Source organism: Vitis riparia, chromosome 12, assembly GCF_004353265.1.
Source record: "Vitis riparia cultivar Riparia Gloire de Montpellier isolate 1030 chromosome 12, EGFV_Vit.rip_1.0, whole genome shotgun sequence".
NCBI classification, from domain to species: Eukaryota; Viridiplantae; Streptophyta; class Magnoliopsida; order Vitales; family Vitaceae; genus Vitis; species Vitis riparia.
The window spans coordinates 9529789-9551958 of record NC_048442.1 but is presented as its reverse complement, the minus strand read 5'-3'; the positions used below and the strand labels follow the sequence as shown (position 1 = coordinate 9551958).

The following is a 22170-nucleotide window of genomic DNA, read 5'->3' as shown; positions in this document are numbered from 1 at the left end:
TTTGCCCTCAAAACGGTGATGCAAACAGGCGCGTTGCACTGGACACTGGTAGCCCCAACACATTCGACGCCTCTTTCTTTAAAAACCTGAAGAATGGGCGAGGAATACTGCAGTCGGATCAGAAGTTGTGGGAAGATGCCTCCACCAGGAGCTACGTGCAGCGGTTCCTAGGCATCAGAGGCTTGCAGGGATTGAACTTCAACGTGGAGTTTGGGAGGTCCATGGTGAAGATGAGTAACATTGGTGTCATGACTTGCACTGAGGGTGAGATTCGCAGGGTGTGCTCCGCAATTAATTAACTCCATCCCATCACATAATAATTTCCACCAATCAGACACAAGGTGGTTTAAATCTTTTTTTATTTCATGAGACTTGTACCCATCATTTACTTGCATATTTGCATAAGCCAATAAATTTAAGTTTTCGAAACCTAGCTATCACACTTTCATATATTCATATTTGATGAAAAAGGGGCCACATTGACTAGTTGATAGTAAAGCTTACCCACTCTTGGTCCTGCTGAAGTTGATGATGTCCAAGTCAAAGAAGTGGAAATTGTACTGGTTTGATTGGTATAAAAATTAATACATACCAACCCTACATTTTATTAATGAGGATGAACTCGCAGGATACGTATACATCAAATATTATTGCCCGTATTGGCAGTGATGCATGCATATACACACCCAAGGCATCTACGTTTGCATATCACAAAAATTTTACTTAAAATAAGCATCACGTGACATCAAATGACCAACAACCACTACAAGAAATTTTACTTTCCCTAACTAATATATACCATCAGAATAAATATTTATTGACAGATAATCCGATGCATGGTAGTCAGGTAAAGGTATGTTAACAAAAGTCTATCAATGAGAAATTTACATGCATAAATTAATATATATTATAAATTAATTAAAAGAAATTTTTTATAAATTAATTAATTTTAATTCTTGTATATTTTGTATAATAATTAAATATAAATAAAATTATCAACATTTAAAAAAAAATTACTTATACATGTACCATCATTTCTTTTATGTTATTGAATACATTCGATAAATTTTTATAAAATATACTTTTAAATTCTAAATATTATTATTGGATATCATAAATTATATCATACATATATCAATTTTTTTAATAAAACAACATCAAAATTTTCATTATTACTTTGTATATCATTTATTTAGAAATTTTCTCAACATTTTTATGAGTTGATCAAATTTCATTTCACCAATATTTTGTGTTAGAATATCCATTGATATATTCCAATATATTTGTAAAAACTGATATTTAAAATTTGAAAATATTTCTACCATATATATATATATATATATATATCAAGGAGAAAATCAAGCATAAGACCGTTGCAACCAGCTAGCCTTTTGACTATCCTTAATTATCTCCTTGCAATTTTAGTTTCCGAAAATCACGGATATGATTTTCAACTCAAGAATCACATCCTTTCTTTCCTTGTTTTCTCTTTCTATTCATTGCATCTTTGGTGTATAAAAAAAATATGGTAGAAACTTTGAATAATATAGCAAGCATCAATATTTCTCTCATTCATTTTTCAAATCTCCAAATTCATTATGGTATCAGAGCTTGCCCCTTCAAAGACCTTGTCTATTGAAGAACTCAAACTCTCTATTCAATCCTTTCTTAATACTCTACATGGTAAACTAGCCTTAAAAAAATATTCTAGTTTTTCCTAAGATAAAAAGGAATTTACTATATGTTATCCAACTTATGGATCATAATGCTTGTTCATTTGAATTTAACTCTTTTTGTTTTGTCATTAAGGACTCCAAACAACAAATAATAGCAAAAGGTCATAAGCAAAGGGAGCTTTTCACCTTTGAAGATGGGCAAATTGAAGCTTTTGCTGCTATCAAAGCACAAGGAGCACCTTCAGAAATTTGACATGCTCGTTTAGGGCATCCTAATTATGCCTTTTTAAAAAGCTTAGAAAATAAGAAAATTATAAATGTTTCCAATTGGCTAACTAAGGACACTCCTTGCACTAGCTGTCAACTTGGAAAACATTATAAACTTTCCTTCAATAAATTAAAAACAACTAAAAGTTTTCCTCTTGAAAAAAATCATAGCGATTTGTGGGGTTTGACACCTTTTACTTCTACACAAAAGTTTCAATACTATGTAATTTTTGTTGATGATTTCACTCAATACACATGGTTGTATCCTTTAAGGCATAAATTTTATTTTTACACTTGTTTTTCTAAAATTTCAAGTATTTATTGAAAAAACGTTTTGATAGAAAAATCAAAACTTTCCAATGTGATGAAGGTGGTGAGTTTACCTCAAACAATTTTGTAAATTTGCTTAAATGTGGGATAAAACATCAAGTATCTTGTTCTCGTACTCTTGAACATAATGGATTAGCTTAAAGGAAACATCGACATATTGTTGAAATAGGCTTGACTCTTCTTTTTCATGCTAATGTTCCTTTAAAATTTTAGGTAGATGCATTCTTAAAGTAAGAATTCTTCATACTTTAAATTATTTTGTTAACATCCCAATTATTCTAGTTTACGCATTTTTGGTTCTCTTTGCTTTTCTTATTTAAAAACTCCTTGCATGCACAATTTTTTTTTATAAAAAAACTATACATTCTGCTTTCATAGGATATAATCCTTTACATAAAGGTTATAGGTGTCTTGATCCCATATCAAATCGGATTTACATTTATTGAGATGTAGTTTTTAATTAGGCATGCTTTCCTTTTATAAAAAAAAAAAATGAATATTCCTTTCTTTCATAATCTTTCAATTACAACTTTTCATAACAATGATGAATGGTTTTTAGGAACATCAAGCGAACAACTAAAGTCCTTTCAGCTTGAAGATCCTTCACCACATCAGCACCAACTAACTCTTTCATAAAAGCTCATCAAATTAACCTTGAGGATACTCCTCAAGATCCTATTCCTCTTTCATCTCAAACATCTACCTCCCCGTGATCTCCTCATCTTTTACAGGAGCCTCCTTCGGCTCATTCTCCCACCCTCACAATTCGAACCCTAATGTTATAGTCATTGATTTGCTTGTCTCCCTTCCTTTTCAACCCCAACGTGACAAATGGTTCCCTTCTGATCTCAAAGATTATGTTGTCTTTCCATCATCTCTCCTCATGTTGCCCTTGTCACCACTAATGAGCCTAAAACTATCAAAACTGCCCTTAAGCTTCCCCATTAGCATGCTGTCATGCAAGAAGAACTTAGTGCTCTTCACACTACTCACATGGAGTTTAGTGCCCCAACCCTCCAATGTTAATGTTATTAGTAACAAAAGGGTTTATTGCACCAAATTCAAAGAAGAGGGTAGCATTGATTGCTTCAAAGCCCATTTAGTTACTAACAGGGTTAAAAAAATTGGTCGAGTCCAGTACGACTCGGTTGAGTCGTATTCGCCTCGACCCCAGCCGCAAAGAGTCCAATACTAGATACAATTTATACCTAGACTCGACCTTAAATCGGTTGGACTAGGATGACTCGATCGATATTCCGAGTTAACTCGGTCAACTCGAAAAAAAAAAAAAAAAACCAATCAATAGATTCCCTACAAAAGAAACCCATCACAACAAGAATAAAATTTTAAGAGAAATCAAAGATTCCTCTGCAAAAGAAAACCCGTGAAAATTTGAAACAAACCCATGACCTTTTCAAAAGCCTTTAAAAAGAGCCTCAGTTGAAAAATAACTTACTTAACCCTAAATCCACCATTGCCGTAGTGTAGATTTTTCGTCTTTGGTGCACTGCCGATGGGAAGGTAGCAGATTGTGGTTGTATGGTAGCAGTGGGAAGGTCTGATAGTCTGAGAGGCTGCGGATCGGTCTTCGTGGTGTGTTGGGGAAGAAGATAGCAAGACTACAGATTGGTCTTCGTAGTGTTAGGGAAGAAGATAGAGGGCAAGGGTTTGGGAAGAAGCTAGCAGGTAATAACTAATAAAGGTAATAAAAGTAAGAAGATCGGTCTTTCTTTTGTTTCCTTTCTTTTACCTCAGTTTGGTTGCTGTGAAATCATTGTTTTACTACAAAATGCACATTTCTCTTCCTTTTCATATATTTTTTTTTTGCTATCGTGTTGTGCTTAATCAACCATGTGAGTATATAATATATACTATATATATACCCCTGTGTATATGGTTTAGCACACTTTATTGTTGTTATAATCTATCATTCCTTTTCGTTTTTTTTTCTTTTGTAAAATAGAAAATTATGGTAACTTTTATTGACAATGCAATAGTTTTTAATACCTCACTTTAAAATTTTTGAAAATAAATTTTAACAGCATAAGATTAGTATATACATATTGTGTAAGAGAGTTCTTACTTTTTACATATAAGTTTGTATTAAAAAAAAAAAAAAATAGAAAATGTATCCAAATGAAGTAAGGTATGGTTTGGATATACTTGTTATTTTTTGTTTTTAAAAGCAGAAAATGATAAATCCTATACAAAATGTAATAATTGTTTGAGACTTGCAATAATGATTTTTAAAAACCATTTACGAAATTGAAGAATTGGAAAAAATGTTTATATGAAATTGGAGAATTCATAATGATAATATTAAATATATTTATGTGTAATGTTTTTATTTTATATAGAGATTATATTTTTAATTTATTAAATTATATGATTTTTTATCTTATAATTAAATTGGTTCACTAAATTCTTTTTGTATGGTGTAGAAATATAAAATACATTTATATGGTACAAATATTGTATTTTTAATTTATGTTTTTATCTTATAATACTACAAAATTAAATTACATTAGAAAATTAATAATTATTTAAAACATTATTTTTTCAAATAATCATAAATGATTTAATAATACGGAATGAAGGGTATGTATTTACATGGTATAGAAAAATTACATTTATATTTAAATCAATTTCACTTCATTATATCATGTAGATTTTTTATTTTATAATATTCTACAATTAAATTACAATAGGAAATCAATAATTATCAAAACAATAAATTGGTTCACTAAATTATTTTTGTATGGTATAGAAATATAAAGTGCATTTATATGGTAAACTTTATATAGTATAGATATTGTATTTTTAATTTATGTTTTTATCTTATAATATTGAAAAATTAAATTACATTAGAAAATTAATAATGATTTAAAACAAATTTGTTTTTTCAAACAATCATAAATGATTTAATAATACGGAATGAAGGGTATGTATTTACATGGTATAGAAAAATTACATTTATATTTGAATCAATTTTACTTCATTATATCATGTAGATTTTTTATTTTATAATATTCTACAATTAAATTACAATAAGAAATCAATAATGATCAAAACAAACTTTTTTAAAATATTTTTTTTATAAAAATATTAATTTATTTAACTATTATTTATTTTAATTAAAAAACATATAAATAAGTGGAAAACAAAAGATGATGAACTTAGGTGAGATCGTGTTTATTGCTTTTTTAGTAGAATTTATTTTTATATGGTAACAATATGAAACATATAAGTGAGTGGAAAATTGAATATTATAATTCTTATATAAATGTGTTTACATATATTTAATTTGAAAAGTAAGTTGTTTTCCTTTTATACATAGTTAGGTTAAATTTTCAAAATGGCTTCAAAACATGATATTGGTTGGGAGCATGCAGAACCTGTTGGTGGTAGTAGAAGAACCACGAAGTGTAAATATTGTTGAAAAGTCATACATGGCAGTATAACAAGATTAAAGCAACACATCACACATATATCTGGACAAGTGGAAGGATGTCCACCTGTACCGGTAGAAGTGTCACGTAGTGTTAGACAACATATGTTGGATACTTCAAAAGAAAAAGCACAATTAAAGAAAAAAAAAGAACGACTTTTGAGTTCCTTAAATAAAGAAAATTTCTATGAAATTGATGAGAGTGATTTTGATGATGAAATTGAGGAAGTTGCTATGGTTGATTTTGAAAGAAGATGAATGAAACAAGCAATGAAAGAAAGTCATCAAATTTTTGAAGAAGGTAGACAAGAGTATCATAGGGGTGGTAGTTCCTCACAACCTTCTAATGCTAGGATTAAACGTGGACTGGTTCAATGTAAGAGAAGGAGCTAGCATACCTCCAAAAGGAATTGATCCCTACATGTTCCCATCAAAGCATAAATCAATAAAAAAAGCTTGTTTTCTACTGAAAACGTGAAGAAAGTGGGTAAAACTATTTCTAAATTCTTTCTCTTTAATGCAATACCCTTTAAAGCAAAAATCAATGATTGATACCATAGCAGAAGTAAGTCCAGGCATCAAGGGTCCCACGGGATACCAAATTGGAAATACATATTTGGAAGAGGAGGTGCAAGAGCTTTTGAAGGCTAAATGGCCTATATATGGGTGCACAATCATGTGTGATGGTTGGAGTTCTAGGACTAGAAAGCCTATGATTAATTTCATGATTTATTGTGATAGAAGTATGATATACCATTCTTTAGTTGACACTACCAACATGCCTATGACAACAGACTACATCTTTTTCCTTATGGATAAAGTTGTAGAGGAGGTTGGGGAGGAAAATGTTGTTCAAGTAGTCACCGATAATGAGACAAGTTTTAAAGCAGCCGATATGTTGTTGATGGAGAAGCAGAAACATTTGTTTTGGTCTCCTTGTGCAGCCCATTATATTGATTTAATACTTGAAGATATTGCGAGCATGAAGCAGATTAATGAAACATTAGATCAAGCTAAGATGATCACAAGATTTATTTATAATAGCTTGAAAGTAGTGAATTTGATGAAAGTGTTCACCAAGGATATAGATCTATTAAGGCTAGGAATAACCCGTTTTGCCACTGAATTCATTTCACTTGAGAGTCTTATAGGTTATGAGGCTGATTAGAAGAGAATGTGCACAAAAAATGAGTGGAGTGAATTCAATAAAGATAGGAGCAAAAAAAAGTCTAAGAGATAAGGTATCCAACCTTATCTGATCAATTTTGGAAGAAGGTTGGGGAAGGTCAAACCATCATGGAACCTCTCGTCAAAGTATTGAAATTGGTTGATCAAGATAAAAAGCCCACACTATCAATCATTTAGGAAGTAATGGATAGAGCTAAATTGGCTATCAAGGCATCAGTCAAGCAATGGGAAAAGTATTGGGAAGTCATTGATAGAAGGTAAGAAGGTCATTTGCACAGGCATTTGCATGCTGCAGGTAATAAAAAAATTCTTTATATATTTTTTATTATTTTTTTCAAGTACAAATTATTATAAACTAATTTTTTTTAACTTATGCCATCATATTTTTTAAATCCAATGTTCCAATATTCAAAGCATTTCTCCAACCATCCGAAAATTAAAGTTGGATTAAAGGAGGTTATCAAGAGATCAGAGTCAGATTTGGATAGACAAGAAAAAGCTATTAACGAGGTATAATAATAGTTTGTGACCTTTATATAATACATTTTGTATATGTAATGTGCATTAACAAAAAAAAAAGATTAATGATGTAGGTGAAATTATTTGCTGACGATAGAGGAGAATTTAGAAGTGCACTTACAAAGAAATCAATAAATCAATCTTTTCCAAGTACTTAATACATTTACATATATTACAAATAAGAAATTTTCATCATTTTTTGTTAAATATATCATAGTGATTAATAAGTATGCATTTTCTTTATTATAGTTGATAGGTGGAACAACTATGGCAATGAAGGTCCACATCTACAAAAGATAGTTGTTAAAATTTTAAGCGAAACTTGTTCTTCATCAGGTTGTGAAAGAAATTGGAGCACATGGTCATTGATTCACACAAAGTTGCGCAACCGTTTGGCAATGAAAAAGTTGCATATGTTAGTTTATGTGCACTACAATATGACTTTGAGTTAAGAATTTGATGCAAGAGCGAAGCAGTGAAGATTTATACAATCCAATTGATCTAAATCATATCTTTAATGATTATGATATATTAGATGAGTGGATACGAGAAGGAAATGAGCCTATTTTATTATCCGATAATTTGGATTGGTTGGATAAAGGTCTTTCCACTAATGAAGAAGGTAGAGAAACAGTTCATGAAGATGATGGTGCCATAAATCATAGAGTTAGTAGGCGTACAAGTAATGCTACATAAGAAAGAGATGTTGGTTCCCATTGTAAAGGTAAGACTCCTAGAAAATTTTCTTCAAGTTCTAGTAGTGATGATGGTGACAATGGGGGCAATAGGGGTGGCACTAGTGGGGGCAGTAGAAGAGTTGGTGGCACTGGTGAGGGTACTGGAGGAGATGGTAGCACTGGGGGTGGTTATGTTAGTCAAGTAGATCCTGGCATGTCATGGGCACAAGGAGGTGAAAATTACTACGCCACACAAGATACAAATCATGGATATCGACTAGGAATATGGGAACAACGAAAGCATTTGGAAAGACTAGCTACATTTCCCAGTGATGATGATTATTCTAGTGGGCATGATTATCATAGATCCAATTATCACTGTATCGATGAGCACTTACAGAATTTGGGTATAGGATCAAGGCCTATTTCAGAGGGGTAGATGATAGATCATATCACAACTTTAGAGACCGTGATAGCTCTTCTAGTACTTTTAGTAGAAATTATTTTGATCGATTTTCAATGATGTATCTAGAGGGATATTCAAATACTAGAACACGAGCTAGTGATTCATATGGATATGATCAATCTTCTAGTAGCAGTAGCATTGCTTATTGAGGTTTTGGATACTATCAATATGGTGTTGATCCCAAACAGCCTTTGAAACCATATTTTCCTGATTATGGATCATCAAACCAATCATCTCAACCAACATATTCGAGTTATGAACAACTCTTTCAACCATATCCTCACTACGGGAATTGCCATCCCAATTTGTATACTCGTCGTAGGACTGATGATGATGATTTTGAACCCCCTCGTCATTCAACATGGAATTAATTATTGTATTGTATGTTTGTTAGTAAAAATGTTATTATATTTGAAATAAAATAATTTTCTTTTATTAGCATTATCATAAATAACTTTGAGCAGGTACTTTTATGACTATTTAAATAATGTTAAATGTGAGACAATTTATTTTATTAATTTTTTAGCTTATTTAATTGTATATATTTTCTTATGATTTACATAATATTTTTATAATTTTTTGAATTTTCTAATTAGTTTATTTTACGTATCGCCCGATACCAAACCGATACTCCTCGGGACCCTTCGAGTCAGTGACCAATACCGCGACTTTGAACCATGGTTGCTAAGGGATTTATCCGAATTCCTAGACTTGACTTTGGCAAAACTTTAGCCCCATTGTCAAGACCACCACCATTCGTCTTGTCTGTGGGGACCCCCCCCCCCCCCCCCCCCCCCCCCCCCCCCCCCCCCTCCCCTGTGTGGCCACATGGTAGGCCACCCTTGGTCCACGTGGCATCCTCCTATCTCTTTCCGGACAAGCATAATCAGATCGAAATGTTCTATCCGACCTATGGATAACAGTAGTTGGTCACAATGTATTCTTCTAAGATTGCATGATTGCTACTCAAAAAGTGCAATTTTTTTTGCTTGAAATTAACTGTTTTAAACATTTTTTAGTAGTAGTTAATACCTTTTAACTCAATTGGCACATTAAGGACCCTTGCAAGTGTTACTAATAAGTTTTTGGCTAGTTTTGGTGTTTTTGGTAGCTTTTTTATCATTGAAGCAAGCCAAGAATGAGGGAGAATTTTGTGCAACCCTTGGTAATAGGTTTCCAAGCCAATCAAGAGATGTAAGGAAGAAAAACAGAGAGAGAAATCTAACATGAAGCAATTTCACGTGGCTATGCGAAATTCAAAAGGAGAGCAGCTGCAGGACAAATTTAGAGCACTTCTTGGAGTCCATTATATACATAATATATATCGTTTTGAAGCTCAGGAAGCCAGAAGTCCAACGCTTTAAACGGTGTGCAAATCAGAGCTAAAATGAAGAAGTTATGGTCATTTGAAGACAACTGCACCAATCTGGAGGGTCATTTAACAAGCTTGCGAAACTGAGGAAAATGAATTTCGCAAGCCTTGTGAAACCAAAGCTGAGGAAAATCAATTTTGCACCCTGTGCAAAATTTTCGCAAGCATTGCAAAATCTTCCTGTGTAATCTTCAGATATTTTTGCACCGACTTAGTTAGATTTTTATCTCGAGATATTTTGTGTAATTTCCTATTTTCTCCTTGTAATCAACTAAAGATATTTTTAGGATATTTAGGATATCTAAAGGGAGGTTAAAAATATATCTCTAGATATTTCTTAGAAAATATCTTTTGTATATATCTCAGAAGAAATTCCAGAGATGGAGTGGGTAAATTCTCTTAGTAAGAAGTACACAGAGCTTTGCTCTGCCTTACCTACTCATTTTGTATTTATTTTCTTTCTAACCAAACATCCTTTGAGCCCTCAAAGGATGAGTGGCTAGGTTTTTCGTTTCTTAGATTGAAGCTAGGTAAGGGATCTAGATACAAAAGTGGGAATTTTCCTTGTTTTGGTTTTAAATGAAGAGAAGTTGTGACCCGTTAATGGTTTTTATTTTTTTAGTAACTTAAAATCCCTTAAAATCACCTGGGCCAACACTTGGTAAGAATTTCGGACTCCATCCATAAGATCCATTAGTTATCTCTTGCGAGCCTTTGAGAGGTGGTTTAAAGGTAGGATTACCTAGAATAGCCAACACTTGGTAAGCTTTTTGGACTCCATGGAGACATCCATTAGTTATCTCTTGTGAGCTTTTGAAGGGTAATCCAAGGTTAAGGATCACGTTGAATGGCCAATACTAGGTGAGAGGTATGAACCATTACAAGACGAATCAGTGAGAGGACTTTGGTGTTTGAAACCATTAATGGGAAGCAACTGTAACACACCAGTTCGGGAGATAACTATAGGTCAAATCCCCAATGCGAGGAAAAGATTCGGAATCTCCCTTTTTGTATAAGGAACCTAAACCTAGTGACCTGAAACTCCAAGAAACCTTTTCTTTGTAATTAATCTCAGTTACTATTCTTTGGTTAGCTTAAAACCAAACCCCTTTTCAACCAAAATTATGTTTTTTTTTTAAAGCTAACTCATAAAAGAAAAATCACCATTTCAGTTCTTTAACTAATATCATGTGTGAAATGAAAACCCATCCCTATGGATGATCCTAAAACCACTATACTATGCTAGCTATGCTACCCTAGTATATGGTGAACTAGGTTTATAAATTTTGTTGATAACTCTCGTCTGAGGATTGAATAAAGAGTACACCAATTGGGGACGAATCACTACACGATGCATTCCAAGTAGATTTCCTCACCCACTCCCACGAGCAATCATTTCCACCATGCCAAGAGTATGCTTGACGGGACGTCACCCTATCTTCTCATGTGAACTACTACAAGTTGCGCCATACTTTCTGCAAACTAAGGTGACGAGTGAACCATCATGTCATCCCTACTGGTAGTCCCTATCAGCCGCTTAACTAGTGATGATTGCTCTGTCACAAATTGTGTCGCCATCATGACTGTGAAAGTCAAGAGGGCACCTCATCACAAATGTGACGCCATTCCAGACACTATAAAAACCCTTCTACAGCCCAAAATCGAGGTACGCATGATACAACTCTCCTCTTCTAGCTCCAGAAAAAGGGCAATCTCTCAAGTTCATGTTATTTATCTGACTTGGGCTTCAGAGGGTGTGTCCGAACACATTTTGCAAGGAAGAAAGGAGAAGTCGATCCTGCACCAATGCATCCAATTCTTCTCTGTTGCGACGAGGAGAAGCATCACCACCAGTTGATTTAGCATCAACATTGTTGTACATTTTAAGTGGCCTCTCAAACAACTTGATGTCAAGAACACAAAAAATAAAGCAGTGGTTGCACCCTATAAATAAATTGTTGGTTTTTAAATGAAATAATTGTGATAATTCTTATTATTATTGAACTATTATTCTCACAAGTCAGTCATCAGGGCTTCATTATCATTTAATGGTTTATGCCTCCCTTTCATGGCAACAATAGGGTGATGGGGATGCCCAAACACACCGTGGGCTGTTGCAAAGCGCTCCATTAACTCAATTTTGTTCTGGATATTATGAGCATCTAATAAAAAACTAGATTATTGTTTTCACTTTCAGTTCCACTTCAAAAGGCAATTGCGAGATAAACCGGAACCATAAATAATTAATAACCATGAGAGTATACAAGTAACTTCAAACAGAACCCAGTTCCACACATCAGACGCCCCCTCAAACTGCATACAAGTAATTGCGAGATGAATATATATTTTTTTATTCATCTAACTGCATACTTTTCCTTTGAAAGAACTGCCGGACCCAACAGCCTGTTGAGAGGATATGAAATAATTGATGATGCCAAGACCCGGCTGGAAGCCGCCTGCCCTGGAATGGTCTCATGCGCTGATATTCTTGCTCTTGCTGTAATGCCCTAGACCAAATTTAGGGGTAAAATCATAATTTAAAAATTATTAATTAATTAAAGTAATTTAATAAGGGTAAAAAGGTCTTTTGTATTTAAAATTCCTAGATATAAATTAGCTTTTTCCTATATTCTCTATTCAGAAAACCCTTTTACATAGAAATCAGAAAGATCGGGAGCACAGGACTGAAGATTTGGAGGTTTAGGGTTGAAGTTCAATTTTTCAGGTAAGATTTTAATATTTAAATTAATATTTTATGTTCGTTAATTAGTTTTAAAAAATTTAGATATTCTTTGGAAGATCTCAATCTAGATTAGGTTTGTTAAATTAATTTTTAAATCAAAAGACTGTAAATTTAGAATGTGGATTAAGTTGTGATAAAAATTGGAAAATTTCAATTAAATAGAAAACAAAATCAATGGAAGAAAAGAAATTTTAGATTTAGAAAATAAATAAATCAATCGTTTGTGTAGGTTTTAGATTTAAAAAAAACACGTGTAGATTTATATACTGTGTGAAAAATAAAAAATAAAAATAAATAAATATAATGAGAGGCGTGTAGGTGGCTCTTTACAATGTCATAGCATTAAAAAAAAGACAAAAAATGGAGTATGCGTGTGTTGCCAAGGTGTTGACTTAGGTATGGGAAATGATTGTATATGTAAATATATTATTATAATAATAAATAATGAGAATAAACATAAGGCTTACTGTTTTATTCTTAGGGCTTTGTGCTTGTAATGAAGATAGGAGGGTAATGGGTTGGTTATGTATTGAATTTGAAAATTAATAAAAATTATAATGTTTAGTTTTAAGCTAACAAATGAAATAATAATAATAATAATAATAATAATAGTTTCCTTTATAGGTTTTAATTTAATTTAAGTATATAAAGAAAAAATAGCGAGGGTAAGATTAGGAAAGAAAATGAATTTTACAATAATTTGGAAATTTACTAAATTAATTTATTATTGTTTAGTAGTTAAAAAATAATATTGGGTAGTAATAATATTAGCATGAGAAATTAATTAGGATCCCTAATACTAAATAAAATATTTTTAGGTCTTTCAAATTTATGTATTTAAATAAATAATCAATAATCAATAATCAATATTGTGTATGCTATTATGTTAGGTGAGAAGGAAATTTTTCAAAATTAAATACTTCAAAATTTTGAGTGCTTCTTCAAGGCAAGGGAAATAACTGCGATTTTTTATAAAATAAAATAATTTACTTTTTATATTGTCTTTTGAAATGTGTAAAAATATTATTTTTATCTTTTCGCATGGATCAAATGTGTGTTTTGTGTGGAAAACATATTTTAGAATTTTATTTGTTTATGAAAAATGAAAATTTTTGGAGATATGATATTTTGTTTTGCAAGTTTGAATTAGTGAAATTAAGTGTTTGACTCTGGTTCCTATAACCCTAGTAAATGGGTTATAATTGTTGACATTTCTATGGTCCTAGTCAACGGGTTATAATTGTTGACATATTCGACCCTAATCAACAGGTTATAATAGTTGATATTATATGACCCTAGTTAACGGGTTATATAATTGTTGACATTTGGTTTTGTTCACCTTAAATGGAACAAATTTGAAACTAGTTACTCAATTGTGAAGTCCCACTTAATTGGGCACCATTTGTCATATGATAACCAGAGTAAAGATATTTTGAATGTATTTGATTTGGTTTTGATGAGAAATTGTTTTGAAATGGATATGAGAAAGTTTTGTTGAAAAGTTTGAATGTATTAGTATTTTGAACTCAAAAGTTTTTATGAAAATACGTATATGGTATATCTCCTATTTGCAAGCATGATTGAAAATGTTTGATCCATGAAACTACATTGATGTTCCTTATTGAGCTTTAAACTCATGTCCTTCGTTGATAATTTTTCAAGTACTTTCAGTTCAGGCAAGGAGTGCTAGGCTAGGGAATTTTTCTTTGTCAAGATTTTGGTTTAAACTTTATTTTGGACATTGTTTAGATGTTAAAATTTAATTCCCGTATAAATTATTTGAATTTAGAGTTATTTGGACAATAACACTTTGGTTGATGTGTTAGTTTTTTTTAAAGTTGATACTTGGAGATTTTTGAATTTTGTCCTACTACTTTGAACAGGAATTTGGTAATTGGTAAATTTCCAATTACAATATGAATGTTTGTGTCGTTTCCACTTTGAGCCTTTGGGCTTGAGGTATGAAATGCCCATCATGCCCTTGGAGTAGGTTTTGGGGTGTGACACTTGCTACCTGTGACGCTATCCTTCTAGTATGCATATATACATGATTCATGGCAGATCCCCTCATATTACAATATTCAATGCCTTATGTATGCCTTCTTATTACTTATACTTCTCCAATGTTTTACATAGACCAAAGGAGCAAGCTGGAAGGTGCCCACAAGGCAGAGAGACAGTCGTGTTTCATTAGCATCTGAGACTGCCAATTTGCTAGCCTCCCGTGACTCCATTGAACTCCAAAAACTGAGGTTCGTTGACAAGGGTCTCAATGATCAAGATCTTGTTTCTCTTGTTGGTAAGAACCTTTGTATCAAACTCATAATTATTCAACTTAGCTTAATTTCTTAGCTCTACTTCACCAGAGTCTATATACCTAAATTAACTCGATACACGTATGTGAATACATTACAGGCGGTCATACTTTTGGAACTTTAGCATGCCAATTCTTCAAAGACATACTCTATAACTTCAACACTACAACTGGAAATGGTGTTGACCCCTCCATTGACCTTGCTTTCCTTCCTCAGCTACAAGCACTTTGCCCTCAAAACGATGATGCAAGTCGGCGTGTTGCACTAGACACTAGTAGCCCCAACACCTTCGACGCCTTTTTCTTTAAAAACCTGAAGAGTGAGCGAGGAATCCTACAATTGGATCAGAAGTTGTGGGAAGATGTCTCCACCAGGAACTACGTGCAGCGCTTCCTAGGCATCAGAGGCATGCAGGCATTGAACTTCAATGTGGAGTTTGGGAGGTTCATGGTGAAGATGAGTAACATTGGCATCAAGACTGGTGATTCGTCCCCATTGCAGTCATACCATTTGATTCTGGCTCAAACGGGTGTTATCAACAAAATTTATAAAACCTAAATCACCTTACACTAAGGTAGCATAACTAACATAGTATAGTGGCTCTAGGATCGTCCACAGGGATGGGTTTTCATCGTATAGTTGACTTAAATGAAGGAAATAAAATGGTGTTTTTTCTTATGAAAGTTAGCTTTTAAAGAAAATGGAATTGTGGTTGCAAAGATTGATTTTAAGTTAAGCAAAAACAATAGGTGAAATTAACTACAAAGAAAAGGTCTCTTGGAGTTGTAGGTCACTAGGATCGGGTTCCTTAGGCAAATGAAGAGATTTCGGATCTTCTCATCGCGTTGGGGATAATAACATAAAGGATGGTTATCTCTCGAACCGGTTTTATATTTAGCAATTAAGATTTGATCCAAAGGTTTCATGAGAAATGGTAATTGCTTCCCATTAATAGCTTCAAACACTAAAGACTTTCACCTTGAACCACCTTCCAATGGCTTGTAAATGATAACTAAGAGACATCCATGGATCTAGTAATAAGCATCCACGGAATTCGAAAAACTTACCAAGTATTGGCCATTCAAGGGGATTTTAAGGGATTTAAAGCTAAACCTTGAAATAAAAACCATTGATGGTTAACAACTACTGTCATTTAAAGTAAGGACAACTCCCATCTTTGCATTCAGGTCTTTCACCTAACTTCCATCACTCCAAGAAATGTAAAACCTAGTCACTCATCCCTTGAGAAATCATCCTTAGAGGTTGTTTGGCTAGAAAGAAAAAATGAAAACAAAATGAGAAGGAAATGCAGAGCAAAAGTGCTGTATATTTCTTACTACAAGAATTTTACAAGTGTTTTATGAAAACATACATAATCCCTCATCCCTCTGTCTCTCTCCTTATATAACAACTACCTAAAAGATATATAAAAAGATATAAAAGAAAATATCTAGGTTGGTTATAAGGAGAAACTAGGAAATTACACAAAATATCTGAAGATAAAAATCTAATGGAGTCGGTGCACAGGAAGATTTCGCATACCATGCGAAATTTGGCATGGCATGCGAAATCCTTTGGCTGCTTCAAGTGGTTTCGTATGGTGTGTGAAATTTCGCACAACCATGCAAAAATGTTGGTTGCTAGATTTCTTCCTCTGGTTTTCCTCCTTGCATCTCTAATTGGCTTGGCAAAGGGCTATGAAGTGCTCCAAAGCTTGGATTTTTCATGTATTTGAGCTTTAACTTGCTTTGCCATGGATTTCACCAAATTCTCCTTCATTCTCGGCTTGTTTCAATGACCAAAAAGCTTCCAAAAACACCAAAACTTGCCAAAAACTGATTAGTAACCCTTGTTAGGTTCCTTAATGTGCCAATTGAATTAAAATGTATTAACTACTATTCAAAAGTGTTTAAAATAGTTAGTTTCAAGCTATAGAAGAGTACTTTTTGAGTAGTAATCACTCCCCCCAACTGACATATTGCTAGTCCCTTAGCAATGAAGGAGAGATAAAGAAGAATAGACAGTAAAATAATTTACAAAATCATGCTAATCACTCCAAAAAAATTTCAAGTGGCATGATGCTGATTATACTCTTTCATGGAACATCAAAGAGGTAAAACTCAACCTTCAACAAGAGTTATCAAATCTCCTACCTAATTACAATTTATAAAGAGTAGGCATTATGCAAATTTAACCATCAAAATAATTTCCACTCCCAAAGGTTCAATCCATATTTTTCCACAAAAATCTAAGTGTTAAGCTTATTAGCTTCCAATTATAGTATGTCAAACTATTCTCTCCCCCCAACCTAGTTCTTTCTCAAACCTTAGCAAACTGACCAACCTCCAATAGGCTAAAAACGCACCACTTTTATTTCACAATTTTGTTAATTATAGGAGTGCAATGCTAAAGGTATTGTTTTCTAAAGTGCCCATGTAACGGGGATCCATCGATGACTCCCAACCAATCAAGGTTTAGGGTATCAAGCTTTAAGGATCTTTCAACCACTAACTCCTCAGATTTTTCCTCGGACTTTTGAGATTTAAATTCAATACCCAATCACCTACAATGTGTTCAACTCCACATATTCACCCTTGTAACAAGCATTGAGGTCTATGACTCCTAACCAATCAAGACTTAAGGCACTGGGTTTTTTGAAGACTTTCGTCGTATACCCCTCAAACCTTACTCGGGTTTCAAGGCAAACAAAATACTTTGTTTTTTTTTTTTTTCAAAGGCTCATTGGCCTTTTATAAGGTGTCCCAACATTATTAAAACGAGGTCAAAGGTACCAAGTCAAAATTTTCCTAAGTTCAGGGGGTAAGATAGTTTTTCATCTTATAACCGGAACCTAATGTGCACAGTGTGTGGTAAGATTAAAGTGGAAGAAATAAGGTTGAATTCCATAGGAGTTTCAATAAATCATCAACTTCACTAAGCATAATACAAACTCTAAGATTCAAGTAAAAAGACAAAAACTCAATTTCTCCCATTTTATTTTGATTTTTCCTTAATAACCATGAAAAATAGAATGAGAACTTTTAAAATTAAGCAAAAAGTAATTGAATTAACAAATTAACCTAGCATTATTTAACAAAACTTCATTTCTGAACTCTCCCCCCAACTGAGATCAACATTGCCCTCAATGTTTCAAGAGCAATTGAAAATAAAGGGAGGAAGTGGTACCTCTTGAGTGAAATGGAGTCTGAGTCGTATAGGAGAAACCACATGAGTAAAAAAATCAAAAGGGTAATGACTAGAGGAAATAGAAAAATGCTAAGTATGATTAAAAACATGATGTCTATATATTAATTTAAGAAAGTACAATATGAGATATGATCATGTAATACATCCAATCCCATAATATAAAGTATCGAAACAAGGACAAATCTCCACTAATATAACATGTAAATACAATAAGATAAAGAGATGTCCTATGATCAAACGGTGGGAGCCTCAGGTGGAGATGATGTATTCTCTGGTGTAGCTGTGACTGTGGGAGGCTCATCCTAAGGTAGTGGAATTCGAACTTCTCCTGGTGTAGTGTCCTCAACTGGAGCTATAGGCGCTAAGGATGTGGGAAGGTCAGGCTGAGGCGAAGGCAGAAGTCCAAGGTGTTGCTGAATCTGGCGGAGAATAGCAGTCTGCTAGTCCCGATGAGCATGCATCTCAGCCATATGCTGGAAGATAGCAGAATGGGTGGTGGCGAGTGTTTGAAAGGCATGCACCAGGGCGCGAAACTCCAAAGCCGATATGATGATGGAAGACTCAGATGTAGTAGGCACGACTGGTGGAATAGTAGAAGTCGTAGGTGGGGCAACAGAAGTAGCCTCAGGTATGGGCACTGGTGGTGCAGTCTCTGCCAGGAGCTCGTCCTGCTCTGACTATGAGGGCACTGGTGGTGCTAGCATGGGAGGGGCTCCTGGAGGTGTAGAATAGCCCGCCAACTGATTCCATTTGTACAGAGTGAATCGCTCTCGACAAAGGCGGCGACGCTCAAGCCGAGGATCAGTAGAAAAGCCCAAATACTCCAAGATCTGGCACAGCAACCTTGAAAATAGTAGTGGAATGGTGTCGACCCTCTCGAGCTTCTTTCTATGGACCTTCTCCTCAAAGTGGATGAGGGAGGCCATGATCAAGTGGTGCGGGCCAAAGTAGAAGCCCTTGGATATATGGAATAACGCGTCCAAAATAGCTACTCTCCTCTGTACTGAATCTTGTAAGGGAAAGATGTTGGAGCGCAACACCACAACTACGAGGAGCATCCCAGGTGGAAGCTCATTCCATAGAAGGACCGAATCTGGGGAGATCTCCCTAGATAATATGTGGACCATGTCCCTTTGAGATACGGGGGACCACTATCGAAAAATAAAAGGATCATCTGGCTCAAACGAAATATGTAAAGCCTCTGCAATTTGTCTGGCCTCGAGGACACCATGACGTCCATCTACGGTGAAGTGAATTACAGTAGGACTCCGGACGTCACGAGTAGTCATAGATTGGTACAAGTCGAGTGCTACTCTGGTATAGAAAAACTCACAAGGAGTCATGAGGTGCTCAAGGTGGTACCTCTCGAATAGACCGTAAGAGTCTTGAAGCTCAGGCTTCTGCCGCATGACCTTCTAATCAAAATATAACTTCGAGTGGAAGAGTCTTGCTCTATAATTTGAGTTGCCCTCAATGGGCAATGCGGTGACCATCAGACGTCTGATAATCGACTCTAGTGACATGTCAAAAGGTAACTCAGAATCTGTCTTAGGCTCAAAAGCTCTAGATGACTCCCCGGGACCTGAAGTCTTGACTCTCTTGGCTTGACGGTGGCGTACTGAACTCTCAGGGCGCGAAGTAGTCGCCCCTGGGGTAGTAGGTGGTCTTCTTGTCTCGTACTTGCGCTGAGAAGTAGGTGAGGAAGGTCTAGTGGCCTCTCCACTTTCGGAAGGTGGAATCCTCAGGGCCTCCGTGGCCTAAGATGGGGAATGGCTAGGTACTTGAGCAGAGGAGGCTCTCTACATCATGGTGCGTCTCGGTGAATGGGCGAGAAGGGCTCCTCTATTCAGCGCCATGTGAGAAATTGAAGGCAAGACTCGATTAAGTGTTTGAAGGGGTCGCGATATTGAATCTTTGAAATAAGATGTGCGCAGGGCTCGGAATCGAATGGAAAGGCATGAGATCGCAAGGTGGTACAGGAAAATGAAGGATTCACAGGGTGTTTGGTGTTTGCGAAATGAAGAAATGAAGAAGCTAGGGATTAGAGGGGTTTAAAAAGAGATAGGTGGGTGGCTTTTCATTTTTGCAGGCGTCTCTTGGGTTTCGCACAGTGTGCGAAATGGGTTTGGGGTGCGAAATTACTTCGCATACCCCTTTGGGTTTCTCCCTGGATAATATGTGGACCATGTCCCTCTGAGATACGTGGGACCACTGTCGGAAATAGAAGGATCATCTGGCTCGAACGAAATATGTAAAGCCTCTGCAATTTGTCTGGCCTCAAGGACACCATGACGTCCATCTACGGTGAAGTGAATTGCAGTAGGACTTCGGACGCCATGAGTAGTCATAGACCGGTAAAAGTCGAGTGCTACTCTGGTATAGAAAAACCCACGAGGAGTCATGAGGTGCTCAAGGTGGTACCTCTCGAGTAGGCCATAAGAGTATTAGAGCTCAAGCTTCTGTCGCATGGCCTTCTGATCAAAATATAGCTTTGAGTGGAATGGTCTTACTCTATAATTTGAGTTGCCCTCAATGGCAGTGCAGTGACCATCAGACGTTTAATAATCGACTCTAGTGACATGTCAGAAGGTAACTCAGAATCTGTCAGAGGCTCAGAAGCTCTAGATGACTCCCCGGGACTTGAAGTCTTGGCCTTCTTGGCCTCAGGGTGTCGTACTAAACTCTCGAGGCACGAAGTAGTCACCCCTGGGGTAGTAGGTGGTCTCCTTGTCTCGTACTTGCGCTAAGAAGCAGGTGAGGAAGGTCTAGTCGTCCTCGGGGCCTCCACTACCTAAGATGGGAAATGGCTAGGTACTTGAGCAGAGGAAGCTCTTTACCTCATGGTGCGTCTCGGTGAATGGGCAGGAAGGGCTCCTCTAGTCCGTGCCATGTGAGAAGTTGAAGGCAAGACTTGGTTCCGTGTTTGAAGGGGTCGCGATATCAAATCTTTGAAATGAGATGCGCGCGGGGCTCGGAATCGAATGGAGAGGTGTGAGATCATAAGGTGGTAGAGGAAAATGAAGGATTCGCAGGGTGTTTGGTGTTTGCGAAATGAAGAAATGAAGAAGTTAGGGGTTTGGGGGGTTTAAAAAGAGATAAGCGAGTGGCTTTTCATTTTCGCAGGCGTCTCTTAGGTTTCACACAGTGTGCGAAATGGGTTTGGGGGTGCGAAATTACTTCGCATACCCCTTTGGGTTTCTCCCTGGATAATATGTGGACCATGTCCCTCTAAGATACGGGGGACCACTGTCGGAAAATAGAAGGATCATCTGGCTTGAACAAAATATGTAAAGCCTCTACAATTTGTCTGGCCTCGAGGACACCATGATGTTCATCTACGGTGAAGTGAATTGCAGTAGGACTTCGGACGCCACGAGTAGTCATACACTGGTAAAAGTCGAGTGCTACTTTAGTATAGAAAAACTCACGAGGAGTAATGAGGTGCTCAAGGTGGTACCTCTCGAGTAGGCCGTAAGAGTCTTGGAGCTCAGGCTTCTGTCGCATGGCCTTTTGATCAAAATATAACTTCGAGTGGAAGGGTCTTGCTCTATAATTTGAGTTGCCCTCAATGGGCAGTGGAGTGACCATCGGACGTTTGATAATCGACTCTAGTGACATGTCAGAAGGTAACTCAGAATCTTTCGAAGGCTCAGAAGCTTTAGATGACTCCTCGGGACCTGAAGTCGTGGACCTCTTGGCCTAAGGGCGCCATACTGAACTCTCGGGGCCTGAAGTAGTCGCCCTTGGGGTAGTAGGTGGTCTCCTTGTCTCGTACTTTCGTTGAGAAGCAAGTGAGGAAGGTCTAGTGGCATCTCCACCTTCGGAAGGTGGAATCCTTGGGGCCTTCGTGGCTTGAGATGGGGAATGTCTAGGTACTTGAGCAGAGGAGGCTCTCTACCTCATGGTGCCTCTCAGTGAATGGGCGGGAAGGGCTCCTCTAGTCCACGCCATGTGAGAAATTG

General features: G+C 35.7%; 1 pseudogene; it reads left to right on the top strand.

Moving 5' to 3' along the window:
* The window catches only part of LOC117925953, a 27517-nt pseudogene extending 5981 nt beyond the window's left edge, over positions 1 to 21536 (top strand).
* Positions 21537 to 22170: the final 634 nt, after the last annotated feature.